Here is a 15,746-nt window from a genome sequence, read left to right as displayed (position 1 = left end):
GCTCATTCACACAACTGTCACCCACCTTTGGAGGGCCAAGTTCAGTCACATGCAGGCTCCCCAGCAGTCAGTCAGAGCTAGTGAGCTCCCACTAGCTTGGATTGGCTGTCTCTGTAGCTTTCCCCATCATGATCTTGACCCACCTTGCTCCTATAATCCCTCCTCTCTCTTTTCAGCTGAGTATTACTCAGCAGTAAAAAACTATGACATCATGAAATTTGTAGGCAAATGAATGGAACTAGAAAAAACTCATCCTCGGTGAGGTAACCCAGACTCAGAAAGACAAACAAGATATGTACTCACTCACAAGTAAAGGATAATCAGGCTACAATCCACAAACTCAGAGAAGCTAGGTAAAGACAAGGACCCTAAGAGAGTTATACAGAGATCACCCCAGGAAATGGTTAGGATCTCCTGGGTAAACTGGTGTGTGTGTGTGTGTGTGTGTGTGTGTGTGTGTATAGAGGGGAGGAGATGAGGGATAGGAATATGAGGATCAAGATGGCCCAGATGGGGGAAGGAGCCTTTATGGGATTAGGGAGAAACTCAGTCCTAGGGAAATCTTCAGGAACCCACAAAGATGAACCCAGGTAAGACTCCTAGCAATGGTGGAAAGGGTACCTGAATTGGCCTTCCCTGCAGTTAGATTGGTGATTACCCTAATTATCATCATAGAACATACATCCAGAGACTGATGGAAGCAGTTGCAGAGACCCACAGGCTAGCACTTGCCCTAGTTCCTGGAGTTCAGCTGAAGACATACATTTTAATATATATATATATATATATATATATATATATATATATATATATATTAATTGTTTAATATTAACTTTTAATTGTTTGAATTATTTAAAGGATATAGGTTGGTATATATTAATGTATATTAAACAATTTTGGCTAAAGACAGCAACCTGTATCTCTAGCTCCAAAAAAATCAATATGTGGGAAAAATAAATCTCTAAAATATGACTAAAGAAGTAAAGGATGAAGAATATATAAACATTTGTCTACGGCCATACCACCCTGAACGCACCCGATCTCGTCTGATCTCGGGAGCTAAGCAGGGTCGGGCCTGGTTAGTACTTTGATGGGAGACTGCCTGGGAATACCCGGTGCTGGAGGCTTAACAAAAAAAAAAAAAAAAAAAAAGAATATATAGACATTAAAAGGCATTGAGAATTCATCTTTACCCTAGGAGTTCTAAAAGGAGATGAGACAATCAAATACATGTGGGAGAAGGGTGCTTTAACGAATTTACAAACACAAATATTCCAGATCACCTTCTCCCAAATAGCAGGAGGAAAATAACAATAAAATGCCAAGTCAGAACTCCATTGATTATTACTGTTCAAGTGAGATAAAATTTTCCTGTAAGCAATGAGTGAAATCACTGACATCACTTCTAATTATCAGTATCTGAAGGAGAATGAACTTGAAGTTTCTTTTACAGTTCTGTGAAACTTATCTTGTTATATGTAAAACAAGATAAGGAAAGCTGAAAATAAAAACCTGTGAGTGTTCATTCAATAATGTGAATATCCATACATTTTCTATGATGAAATTACTATAAACCACACATATAGATACACACACACACACAAACACTGGAGTCCAAATATGTAAAGTCAATATGAAGTATCACAGAAAACGTTTTCTGAGAACTGAAGTTGAGTATATTCTGTGAGGCATAAAAATTATGAGGGAGTATTTCACTTTGAGGAATAGGACATTCATTCAAACAGCACAAACTCAAGACATAAAATTCTTTTCTATACAAAGAAACACACTGGGAGCTGAAGAGATGACTTGGTGATTAAGAGCACTGGCTGTTCTTTCAGAGACCTGGGTTCCATTTATAAATTCAGTCCCAGGGGATCTGATGTCCACTCCCAGCCTCCAAGCATACTCCATGAATATAATGAATAGATATGCATGCAGGCAAAACAATTATACATTTAAAATAAAATGGAAAGTTTTTTAAACAGATATTTTTTGGTGTGTTACATATATTAACTACTGAAGTTTTTTTTTATAAAACTCTTCGCAAAAAATATCTTTACAATTCTGACTCATATAAAAATTTTATTAACTTTCAAAATTAAATTATTAATTCTTCTACTACATAAGAGCAACTAATAGTCGATCAGCAATTTTACAATGTTAAGTATTTTAGTCAAATTAGGCAAGGTAAATGAAGCAGTTTCTTTTGAATTTACTGGAAGGAAGGAAACATCTAAAGGAAAAGCTTCAGATAATCGTCAATGGAGTGTTTGCAACTGTGGAAAGGACAAGATGAAACCCTCCTTCTCTGTTTGCTCTACACGGAGAAAACAAAGCAAGGGATTACAAATGTCTTGTCTCTACCAAAAGAGCTTAAAAATATTTGTTATTGTTTTAAAATCTGAAGTGACATAAGACATTTATAGCCCATACTTCAAGCTTTGGATTTAGGATTACCTATATGTACACATTAGTTTACATTTACATAAATATGAGTAGTTTTCTGTTTAAAGTATAGAAAATATGGGACTGGAGAGAAGACTCAGTGGTTGAGAGCACTTACTGCTCTTGCAGAGGACCTGAGTTCAGCACTTAGCCTCTAGCTGCTCACAACTAACTGTAGGACCAGTTGCAGCTTCTGCCTGCCCCTCCCAGATACTGCATTCAAATGTACATACCACACCCAACACACACACACACACACACACACACACACACACACACACACACACACACAGAGAGAGAGAGAGAGAGAGAGAGAGATACACACAATTTTAATATTTGTAAACAAAAATGGTATAGAGATGTGTCAGAAAGAAAATATACTCTGTCTTTTTAAAAGATTTTTAATGATATGTAGCAGTTTTACAAATTCATGAGATAGAATATGACAACACAAAATATGTATAAAGGTGTAATAATGTGTGCTAGTTAAACTTCCAGTTTGGAATTACCTACAGTCACCACACAGACAAGCAATCAGAAACACAGATGTGGGATTATCTGGCTTCTGCACATATCTCTTAGAGATTAAATTGATTAGATCAGTTGAGGTGGGAAGACTCACCTGGAAAGTGAATGACACATTCATTGGGATTGTAACCTGTACCATATGAAAAGGAGAGAGTTAGCAGAAAACAAGTATTCACTGCTCTCTGTTCCTGATCATGCATATGATGTAATGAGATGCTTTATGCAACTGTCATCTTGACCTCCCAGCCAGCCATGATGCACCTTGAACTCTGAGTGAAATAAGCCCTATCTCCCTGAGTTCCATTCATCTGTTTAGTTTTCCTCAGCAAGAGGAAAAGAAAACAAGACACATATAAATTGCCAAATTAATCTACTGTGCTGATATTAAAAAATGTATCCTTTTTAAACAACTAGATCTGTACTTTTTTTTTTTTTTTTTGGTTTTTCGAGACAAGGTTTCTCTGTGTAGCTTTGCGCCTTTCCTGACACTCACTTGGTAGTCCAGGCTGGCCTCGAACTCACAGAGATCCACCTGGCTCTGCCTCCCGAGTGCTGGGATTAAAGGCGTGCGCCACCACCGCCCGGCTAGATCTGTACTTTTATCTATATCCTTCCATTTATAAATTTGTAATAATTGTTCTAGTATGTACTTCATACATACTAGTTGATTCTTTCTTATTTTTCTGTACCTGATTTATATTCTTTAATAAAATAATAACATTTCTATCCATGTAGTTGCATATGACACAATATCATTAATTGGAAAGACAGATCATAACTAATGGTATTTTTCACACGAGAAGTTGTGTGCATATACAAGTATAACTTTATCAATTCAGTTATGAATATACAACTAAATTAAAAGCAAAAATTGGCTATTGTGAACAGTGCTGTAATAAGGATAGGAGGGCCTTTATCTATGAAGTCTATCAGTTTCTTTGAATATATAGCTAAATCTTATGGTGGCTGCATTTTATAATTTTTCTCCAGAGTTTCTACCCCTTCAGATTATAACTATATTAATCCATATTGTCACCTGCAATATTTATTTTTAGCCACATATTTGACAAGAATTGAATTTGCTTTTATATTCCTCTATTTTCCCCTTAGGCTGTGAGGTAGCATATTGCTGTTTTCACACGAAACTCATGAACTATACCCACAAAACAATTTTACAGAATGGTTCTCATTTTTTAGAAAAGGCAATATGTAGTTCAGACCAGTTTCAAACTAGCTATGTAGGCAGAGATGACTTTGAATTGATTATGGACTATTCACTGCTTTCCAGCAATGTACTATCCTGTAGTATATATGGTGCTGGGGGTCAAATCTAGGGCCTCAATCATGATAAGTAAGTGCTCTATCAACTCTGTTAAGTTTCCTCCCCAAAATACCTTTAAAGATTATTATGTTTAAAATATTCTGTTTAAAAACACAACCGCATGTCTGCATATAAAAGAAACAAAATATTCGTGAAGCAAAAGTAGCTCTTACAAATGTTGTGTACTGTGATTTCCCTCACGTGGCTATGTGATTCCATTTAAAAATAGATAGTATTCAACCTGTAACTTGAACTTATGACTAAATACTCTATCACTGTCTGTTTAGGTCAATTCACAGTTTAAAAACTATAGAAGTCTTTGGGGCTTTTAGGAAAAATTATAGCTTTATGCTTCTGTATCACAAATACTTACCTGTATAGTGGTGTTCTTTTTCTACCTTTTCATTCACTTAAGCCAGGAATGTCACAATTAATCCTTTTCCCATACCAATGAGTTCAGAACTAGTTCTACTTTCTCCTCTATCAGAGTCAATGTAGCAGAATACTGGTAGTACAGGCACTAAGATAAAAAACTGACAAATGGGGACTCGTGACTTTGAAAATTTCTGTATGACAAAGGATTCAATAATTTGGAATAAGTGGCATGCTACAGAAGGGGAAAGGATTAATATCAATACTGCATCCAATAAAAGGTTAATCTAAAATATGTAAAGAACTCAACAGACTGAACCTCAAGAAAACCAACAATCAAAATTAAAAATGGGGTACAGATCTAAATAGAGAATTCTCAAAAGAGGAAACTTTTTTTCATGAGAAGCATGAAAAGAAATGTTCAGCACCCTTAGTCATCAAGGCAATGCAAATCAAATCTATTTTGAGACTGCATCTTACTCAAGTCATAACGGGCAAAATCAATAAAGCAAATGACAGCTCATACTGGTGCAGATGTGAAATAAGGGGACCCCTCATCCATTGCTGGTGGAAGTGCAAAGTCATACACTCACTGTGAAAATCAGTGTGATATATCCTCAGGAAGCTGGAAACAGATCTACCTCAAGATCCAGCTATGCCATACTTGGGAATATACCCAAAGAACTCCACAATCTATGAGAGACACTTGCTCAACTATGTTCATTGCTACTCTATTCAAAAGAGCTAGAAATACATTAATAGATGAAGGGTAAAGACAATGTAGTACATTTACAATGAATTAATACTCAGCCATTAAAAAATGAAATCAGGAAATTCATGGATAAATAGAAGAGCTGAGTAGATCATCCTGGATAAGGTAACCCAGACCCAGAAAGAAAAAAAATGTGATATGCATTCATTTATATGTAGATGCTAACGGCTGTGTCTTTGATAAGGCTACATATAGAGTAAGAGAATGGGGTCAGAGACAGATCTCCTAAGGGAGGGAAAATAGAATAGTTATGGATAGCCAAGGAATGGGAACAGGGATGGAAAACCAAACAAGGTTGGAGAGGATAGAGGGGCAAGGAAGGAAATACAGGAGAGATTACTAAAACTTAAGGACATTTAAGGGGTTCTAGGAAAATGTAATACAGTAGAAGCTTCAGAAAATATATACATATATGTTGAAGGTGATCTAAGAATGAGGGAGACAGAAGAATAGGGGAGAAGAAGTCCCAACTGGTCATTTCTCATCCCCAAATGAAGCTTCACATGCCAGAAATGGATTACTTCTGAGTTGTTGACTAAAAGGCCCTGGGCGAACCCACAAACAGTTCAGGAATTTGGCAAAGATATTGGTTGCTCTTGACAAGTTAAGGCCAAAGACCTATTGCTGAAGACAATAACTACAAAACTCATTGAACTGGAAAATTCAAGTTGCTGCCTACATGAAGTCTACAACCCTTACAGACTCCAAGGTATCTGAGGGTACTCTTCATGCTATCAAAGGAGAAATATAAATACCAACCCAGTTACTAACCCTTTAATTTAGAATGCTTACCTGCCTGCAAGATGTAATACCCAATACTTCTTGGGTGGCCAAGTACCTGGGACTAGATAAGACGGTGATATTGTGAGAAACCAAATATGACTGTTCTGCTAAGGTTATGCTGCACCCATAAATCAGATTTGCTAAGACATCATCAGAAAACCTTCCTCCTGCAATTGATGAGGAGTAGAGAGACTCATAGCTAGACAATGTCCAGAGAGAGAGGAACCTTAGAAGAGTTTGTCCTCAATGGTGTGGCTCCATAAAATCCCTCCCCTAAGGGCTCAGGAAACCCTGTGCAAGAAGAGGTGGAAAGAGTATACAAGCCAGTGGGAAGGGAGGACATCAAGGAAATAAGGCCCTTAAACACAGTGCTGAGGGGGGGTGTATGTGTGCCCCATCCCTAAATACAGAACCTATCACCATTGAAAATCACTCACCAATGAAAAATTATTCTTCAGCCCTAGAATGTCATTGGGATTACAAACCACTCCTAAGTCCAGGATCCATGTCTGGCAGTAGATGGCTAACAAAATGAGCTGAATGGTATTTTTCAAAATTCTTTGTCTCATAAGTTTTTGACAGGGCATTTCTTTTCCTTTGTAACCTTGAATGTCTTTGCTTCCTCTTTGTGTTTTGAGGAGATTTCTGTGTTTAGAAATATGGGTGCCTCTGAATCTACATGTATATCCCATGCTTTTTCTTCAGTTCTTTTTTCTGATTGTTTTCTTCTATTTCAGTTTATTTATTTTTGTTCTATCTTATTTTATTTTATTATTATTCATTATATGGCTGTTTGTTTTCTAAAAAGGGAGAAAAAGGGTGTTGATGTGAATGGAAGGGAAGTGGGAGAATATCAGAGGAGTTGGAAGAGTGGAAACTATAATCAGAGGATATTATATAAAAAATCTATTTTCCATGAAGCGAAAGAAAAAATATGTATCCGGTTTATGGAGGCAATATTACATCCATTGTGTTTGATAAATTACTCAAGGTATTTTGAAAAAAAAACTATATGGAACCATTCAATGAATACAAAATTTTGAATAGAATTTCTTCTGAGTTCAATTTCTAATATGCAATTACAACCTAATTTTATTTTGAAGTTTTTATTCATTATTTTCTCTGAATTGAAATAAACTTTGTTAGTTAAAATGTATTTGTTGGAATTTTTCTAATTTACCTGACAATTTCACTCTCTTGCTTCAAACTGTAAGGAATCTAATGAAGGCAAGTGGGATTTGAGGCTGTTTTCATTGTACCACACTCAGCAGGTGTCAGGCTATGCATGTGTAAAACAACATAGGTGTGTCCCTCACTCCCTCCTGAAGGCAGTTTCAGATGATGGTTTCTTCAACAGTGCTATTGTATAACCCCACAGGAAGCACTGCAAGTTTTACAACCAACCCACAAGCATAGGTTCAAGACTATGCTAATCTCACTCACCTTTCATGTTCCTATCTGTTACATTCAAGATATTTGCTGAATATTAATTAGCTGTTGCTTTTATAATTCATGAATCTTAATTCTGTACTCTAACCTCAAATAGAATACATAATATGTTTTTGCCCAAATTAGTATACACAGTTTGAGAAGGCTTTTACCTTAGCCAATAAGGAATTCAGCAACAGTTGGATAAAATATTGCAAATTCAGACAGATGTATGAACTCTGGAGCAACTGTTCAAATATCAACAGTTATGGCTGTATAGAGAAGAAATTCCAAACAGAGACACTATCCAAGTTTCTATCCCCTCCCATAGCATCTGTCTGTTCTTCATTCCAAGGAAACTGTTATTAGAAATGTGATTTATGGAGCCTGGTGAATGTGGCGCATGCCTTTGATCCCAGTACTCGGGAGGCACAGCCAGGCGGATCTCTGTGAGTTTGAGGCCAGCCTGGTCTACAGAGTGAGATCCAGGACAGACACCAAAACTACACAGAGAAACCCTGTCTCAAGAAATCAAAATAAAAAAAAAAAAGAAATGTGATTTATCAAATTATACTTTGCTTAATGATGAGGGGGTTAATAAAACAACAAGACTTGTTTTAGCTGTTTCAGGCTTCATAATTTATAAAAGATATATTTGGTGACAATTATTTTATAGATGTATACCATGTGAATGTGTGAACTTCTTACATTTTCTATTTAACAGTGTTCTATATATTTTTTCATTGTGTTTTCTACTCTTCTAAGCTCTTCATTATCATCATTACAATTATTTGTCATCTTTATAGCAACCATGCGATAAAGGTTAATATTAGCAGAAAATTGTGTCCTAGCACAAAACAAGTAAGTGTCAAAGCCTCATTCATGTACTTTGTGGTAATTTTTAACATTATGAGTTTATCTGGGTTATCAATCAGCATCTTGATTCACCAACCAGTCATCATTTGCATTACTTCTTCCCAAGAGTGTGGATACTGTGTAAGTTACTTTTCTCATAAATGTGATAGAACCTGTTTCAAGGAAAACGACTTATTGGGTTCACAGGTTAAGAGGATACAGTCCATTGTGGGTTGGGGGCAGGGAGCATACATGGAGGTGGGAACATAATGTCCTTAGGCACATTGTATGGCCACAGAGAGTAGGAAGGGATGCTGGTGATCTGCTTGATTCTTCTCCCACCAACCCCAACTTTTAATTCAGGCTAAGACACAAGGCCATAGGAGAGTGCCATGCATATTGAAGTTCTGTTTTCCCTCAGCTCATCCTTTATGGATACAAGTTACAGTCCCATTCACAGTTGATCTCTCAGTTGATTCCAAATCTAGCCTACTGAGTAATTGATATTAAACCATCCAAAATTTGAATTTATCTCCTTGTAGTTTATAGAACAAAAGTGACTCTAAAGATCACAGTGACTGAATTCTACCAATAGTTCACTTATGTTTTGTGGCTTGGGGTGGCTCCAAGGAAGATTATGTTCATGCAGACTTGCAGCAAGACTGGAGTTATTAAATATATCCATATTTTGTCTCATATAGAACATGATTATGATAATTTGATTATGTTATATATTTACTACTAATGATGGGGATTAAAGAAACAAGAAAAATTCATGTTAATTTTCAATTTAGTATTTTTTTCTAAAAAAAATGATACTGAAATTACTGTACAGGAATCCTTTGAAACTTTTGATCATTCTATTCTCAAGTGAAATATCAAAATTCCATTTGAATTTTCTTTATTTAGTTGCTGGAAACCATTTTTTTCTCACAGTAGTTCTAGCAAGAAGTGTTGTAGAATGTTTAATATCACAGTTTTCAAAATAATGAACATGCAACTGAATCTGGGAAATTATAAATGCTACAGAGGGTTTTCAATAATTATAATGTCTCCAAAAGTAAAAATGATTATTAAATGTCTCCTGCAGCAAACTACCCCAGTCTTTTCTGAAACTAATATATAAACCACGCTCTTTCTTGCACTGTAACACCTCAATTAATAACATTCATATTACTTGAAGTCATTAATGTCATCACTAATATTCTAGTGTGATCACAAAGAAATTTAACATTTTTTGCTAAGTATTGATTTTTTTCTCATTTATTTCAATGTGATGATGAAACCAGAGTATCTACTAAGTCACTGACTGCTTTGTATGTTTTTGTAGCAAAATGAAATGTAGCAAAACAGTCAGATGTTATATTTTTTTAAGTATTTTTAATGTGAAGTCTGTGGACTGCTTATATTATTTGTTTCCTCCAACTAGAAAATGAGATCTATCCACCTTAAGTTTAACTTTTGTTATTTGAAAATTGCATTATTAATAATACCTACCACAGTGAATAGTTGTGACTAGATAATGTCACTACCCTGACAGAAGCCTTCAGTGTTTGCAGGCATGGATTAATCTATAGTGAATGCTACCTTTACTTTCTGATGTTCTTTTGCTTGGACCATCTGTTTCTCCTTTCCCCTGAGGCAAGCCCTAGAATGTTGTGACTAGATGTGAGTTTCAAATAACAGCAGGCAAATGACATTAATCCTAACCTGTTTTCTTTTACTAAACTTTCTCCAACACTTGCAACTTGCCTCTTAAACTGTGTGTGAAGTCCATTGCTCTCTGTGCCCCCAGCCTTGCCCCACTCCAGAGGATCGCCATGCTCAGTTGCTGGGAAGTTGTACACAGTCCTTCCCTCAGTGTGCTGGGAACTTCCCTCCCCACTGACCAATGCAATCCCTCAGTTTACTATTTTAGAGAATATGATTTTTGTCAGTCTTTTTCTTTTCTGATTGGACATGTCTTGCTTTGTAGATCACTAGTTCCTCACCAAAACAATTACAAATATGATTTTAGCGGAAACTTCTTATCCAAGAGCATGAACAGACAGACAGACAGACAGAGTTCATTCACACTGTTTCTCTAAACATTTCTTTATTTTTTCTTTGAACTGGTCACCAACTGACAATCTCAGTCATCTCTCCCTAGGATGAAAACTATAATGAAATCTAATGAAAGTTAAATGTTGTCAGGATACCCATATTTATCATATCTAACAGTAGACTGGTTATATAAGTGGTACAGTATCATTATTATAAATTAACTTAAAGCATCTGTGAATAATCCTAACATATATATATATATATATATATATATATATATATATATATATATCATGACAAAAAATATAAAGACTGAAAATGAAGTTTAACATTTTCAAAGCAAAAGTGACTATTTTATTTAAAATCAGCTTTAGGCATACTTTTCCCATAATCCTGCAGAAAAGCTAAGTCAACCCACACTGTTCTCTAATTAGCAATTAATTACCCAAATATACCATATGTATGAGAATGTCAAGTTCAATCAGTAAGTGCAGCTCATGCTGTCTCCACTTAAGATGACAATGTAGCTGTAGAAGCAAAGTTAACAGACAGACACACAGCTAAATATGCAAGTGTCATAGCTGACTGTGAAGAGTTGAAGCATTGGAGGTGGGCTCACTGGAAATAAATGTAAGTTGCCTTCCAAAGGAGGATTAGCAACAGAATAGCATATTATATATTCATGACAATGCTATATATTGCACTTAAGTTGACAAACTAAATGGATCTACATTTAGTATAAACACATGTGTTGTGTAGGCTGAATGTAAATTATTTTTTTTTAAATTCAGAGAGCATAACATGGTTGTACAATTAGAAGTGTGAAAAGAAATGCTGTCCTCAAGTTTGACTCACTAAGGAAACATTTTGTTAAGTGTTAGCCAAATTCTAGCTCTTCTCATCTTTGAATTTCATAGAGAAAATGTCTGCCTCCACAGGTTGCCATTTTCCCCCAATTGACAGAGTCATGGAGTTGGCATAACTTAACATCATTTGTCTGCGGCAGTAGCAGACAAAGTTCCACATTGCTATGGTTAGCAGCATGAGATCTCTTCAGCGCTCTCTGCTGAGGTGGAGCCAGGGTTCCTGGGTCTGCTGCAGAAAAGCATTTAGAGAAGAGTTAGCATGCTGAGGTTTAGTAAGACATAGTTTTACCAAAGTTTTGAGTGTTCCGTGTTCCCCAAGCCTTGGGTGTAAGGACTGTAGTGCAGACAAATTAGTTGCAACGGGGCACTACACAGAAAACTGTTTTCAACATTTTTTTTACCAGTTGTGGATTTCTGTAGTAGTCTCCAACTAACAAAAACTAAAAGAGACTTCTTCAATGAGGAGTGCATGGTATACTTTTCTGTGAATGTAAGAACAAGTGTTTAGAACAGAATTAGAGATCGTATTAATACAAGAACGTGACAGTAGTAGGTTTTCTTCTAGAGCCCATAACCTCATCAGCCATAGGTAATTGGGTCTAGAGTACCGCACATGAATTCTTTCCTGCTGAGCATCTTCAAGTTTAACTAGAGTGCTTTGGTTACTCCAAAAGTATAAGTACCACTATTGCATTTCTGGGGCTATATTGCTATGCTCATCATCATTGTGGTTTGTAGGCTTTACAGCTGGGTAGAGACATATTTAAGTGTATGTGTATGCGTGTGTTTACATACGCATATATATGGATACACATGGATATATATTTACATAATACTTGAATATTTTTTAAGTAAATATATTGTTTCCCTATTTTTTTCAAATATCCTTAGTGTTAGGCTGGCAACTTCAAATCAGATCGACATGTTTGCATAGTAAGTGTTCCTATCCTTTGAGCCATCTCCTCAGCACCACTGTGTTTTTTCTAAATCAAATGTGAGTATAATGATATTGCTACAATGTATCTAAAATATTATAACTTCAATGTACAAATGAGCCCAGATACTACTTTTTTGAAAGCCATTCAGCAATATAATGAAAAATGTTGTGTGAATAATTTCTGTAGTCCTGCCTTTCATTTTATGATACTCCAGATGTTCCCTTCTCTTCCATTAAAAAATACACACACTAAAAATCATAAGCATAGTTATTTTCTAATGTTCAATTAAAACAGCCAGAACTCGGGAGACCAAAGGTAATATTATTTGACCTTACATGGTCTACAACTATGATAGTCACTAACAAAATTATGGTTTAACAAGAAATCAATAAAATGGCATCGCTACTTAAAAAATCAAATTAAATCACAATGCTAATCAAGTGTCTAGTTTTACTTTTTTTCTCTGTCAACCAATCTCTGGTTACTCCAATACATTTAAATCCATTAGGATTAAAAATTTTTCCATCACTCTTTATTAATAATTCTCGCATATGTCCATGAATAGATATTGTCATATGCTACTATTATTTTCTATGTTTTTTCATTTGTGTGTTTTACTAAGCATATTACAGTGAGCTTGAAAATGTAACTTTAAAATACATTTCACCTATTTTTAAGCAACTTTATTAAGTATAGTTGCATACGTTCAAATGATACAATAAATGAGTTTGAAGCCATGTGTTTGGCCAAGAAACCATTGCAGCAATCATGTTAAGCACACTTGATCATCTCCCAAAGTTAGCGCAAGAGCTTTTACAAGATTCTTTCCTCCTTATGTGCCCAGTTCCCTCCCTCCAATTGCAAGCAAGCCACAATTAGCTTTCTGTACACGTTCAATAAATAGATTTGCATTTTATTTTATTAGTATTTTAGGTAAGTAAAGTCATTTTACAAACTGGATTATTCATAATAATTTTTGAAATAGTAAAGAATCTTAAAATAGCTTCAGTTTAATTATATAAGAAATCCATTAAATAGATCACTTGTATATTATAGTTATATGTTTAAATAAATCAAGATTTAATCTTCTAGAAAACTAAAGTTTTTTGTAGTTGGAAAGAATAATGAAGTTCGCCTCCCCCCTATGACTTAGAGAAGAGAAGAAATTAGCAAATAATTAAAAATAGTGATATCTTCACTGGACAGTTTAAGATGAATACCAAGATTAGTATATTCTAGATTGCTTTTACATAAGCTCTGAGCAGGCACTAGTAAAACAGGCATTATTCTTGAAGAAGTAAATAGACAATGTAGTTGTTAGTTGTTTGTGGCTCTGCTTCTTCCTTGGGATAGTTGGCTGCATTGATCTACAAAGGTGGAGGAAGCAGAATCTGAGAACAGGGCTTATACATCTATGGATGTGATGGAGAGAGCCCTCTGGGAGACAGACTTCAATGAATCAGCTCATCTTTATTCCAGAGTATAAGGAATGTATTGGATTGGGGAGCCTGGGGACAAACCCTAATTTGCAATAAGTGGCCCACACCAATCACAGGCTTCATTTGTGTTGTAGGGTTCTATAGCAGAGCTCCTAGCATAAGTCTTCTAGCACGAATGTGTGCCAAGGGACAAGGCAACAATAAACCAGGCATCTGGATTAGAGACAGCTTTCAGATAAATTTAGTCCTTAGGGCCCATAGACATTCTCTAGATAAGGGCAGGAAGTTTTGCTGCGGAGAGTGGGAGTCTCCATGTCCTCAATCTTTAGGAATAAGTTGCCAGGCCATGAGAAACTGCCAGCTCTGACCAGCCAGAAAGGCCTTTCAACAGTTGGTAGTATATTTTGTCTTGTGTGATTATATAGATCTCTATCTGTATTCTTAATCTGAAGTGGAAATTTAATGAATTCAACTTCTGTCAAATTCATATCCCACATCACAACTTTAAGGAATTGTATTTTACTTTAGAATTTCAAGAAATTTTATTAAACACATTGATTTACTCTAATTGGTTCTAGAAATTTGGCAAAATTACCTTAGCTTGGTTTTAATTGCTGTACCCCAAAGTAACAATTATAGTTGTTAACGTTATGCACTCCCAATATTAAAGTCTGTCATATCCACTATGTGTTTAAAGCATGGGTGTTGATGTAAGTCATTTTATTTACTAATGGAATTACTGATATTCTGGGTTAGAAGTAATTCAGGGACACTTGAAGGAGGGGAAAAATAGACATTCTCCCAGTGGATGAAAGTAACAATTATCTATGAAGTATCTAACTTTCTATTTCGAATACTACATGTAACAAAATCACAATACCATGGTTTTTTTTTTTCCTTTTGCATTTGTAACAAAAATTTCAACAGAAGAGATAGCAAAGCATGGTATCAACAAAAGACTGCAAGGCATACTTTGCTCCAGAGATTGTGGCAGTGTGCTTGTGAATCAATGGTCTGTGAACTCTAGAACCCATCTTCTGTCCTTTGGGGCCTATTAGCTTGTAAAAGGAAATACATTTTCACAGAGGTTTTGAAGATCCTATGACAAAAGACATTCAAAGCAGACAACTTATTTAGATTGTCTCACCCTGCTACCATCTAACCTGGAATATTAAAAAAAAAAAACACAACAAACAAAAAAAAATGGTAATGACCACCATTGCCACCAGCAAACATTCATGGTCACTAACCCATATAGAGGCAAACAGGAGCCATGCTCCGTGCCCTGTAGCTTTGATCTCATAGGTACATCTTCTCCAGGATGCCCCATCACAACGGCCTTCAAAATGTTCCCTAGCTTGTGATTTCAAAGATCCATTTTGCACTCATGAAGAAGCTTGGCAGTGAGAAACATTTTTTAAATTTTTTAGTGTTTTATATTGTTAACTCTGTTTACAAAAATTTCTCCTCCCGTAAGTCCTTTCAATTCACTACCTATCCAACTTCATGTTTGACTTCTCACTTAAAACAGAACAAAAAACAAAGCACACACAGGACAAAAATGTTTTCAAAATACCACATAAAATCAAGTAAGAAACTGGTCCAAGAAATATCCTTCCATCTCCAAAACAACACATTTCTTTTAACGTGAGGAAATTCTTATTGCAGTTTTATTTTGATGTAAATCTTATTCTATAAATGCTGACTCAATAACAGAAAAATTCAAAAATGTGACAACACAAATAATGTAATATAATACATTTGATGAGAATAAAATTAGCTGCTAAATTATAAATTTTTCATTTTGGAAACTGATAGTTTAAAATGCAAAAGATATATCTCTAAATATATGTATATTTTTTCAAATGTCTATGATTTGACTGTTCAAGAAAATTCTCAGTTCTTGAAGAATAGGAAGGGCTATAACAAAGCTGTATTTAAAACCCTGCAATT

General features: G+C 35.4%; 1 non-coding gene across 1 annotated transcript; it reads left to right on the top strand.

The window, feature by feature from the left end:
* Nucleotides 1-1,008: 1,008 nt before the first annotated feature.
* Nucleotides 1,009-1,127, top strand: LOC121827666 (5S ribosomal RNA). The gene has a single exon (XR_006069986.1). It is a non-coding gene; the product is annotated as a 5S ribosomal RNA (ribosomal RNA).
* The last annotated feature ends 14,619 nt before the right edge of the window (nt 1,128-15,746 follow it).

Source organism: Peromyscus maniculatus, chromosome 2 (genome assembly GCF_049852395.1).
Source record: "Peromyscus maniculatus bairdii isolate BWxNUB_F1_BW_parent chromosome 2, HU_Pman_BW_mat_3.1, whole genome shotgun sequence".
NCBI lineage: Eukaryota > Metazoa > Chordata > Mammalia > Rodentia > Cricetidae > Peromyscus > Peromyscus maniculatus.
Note: the sequence above shows the minus strand (reverse complement) of the source record. Positions and strands in the feature narration are given on the sequence as shown.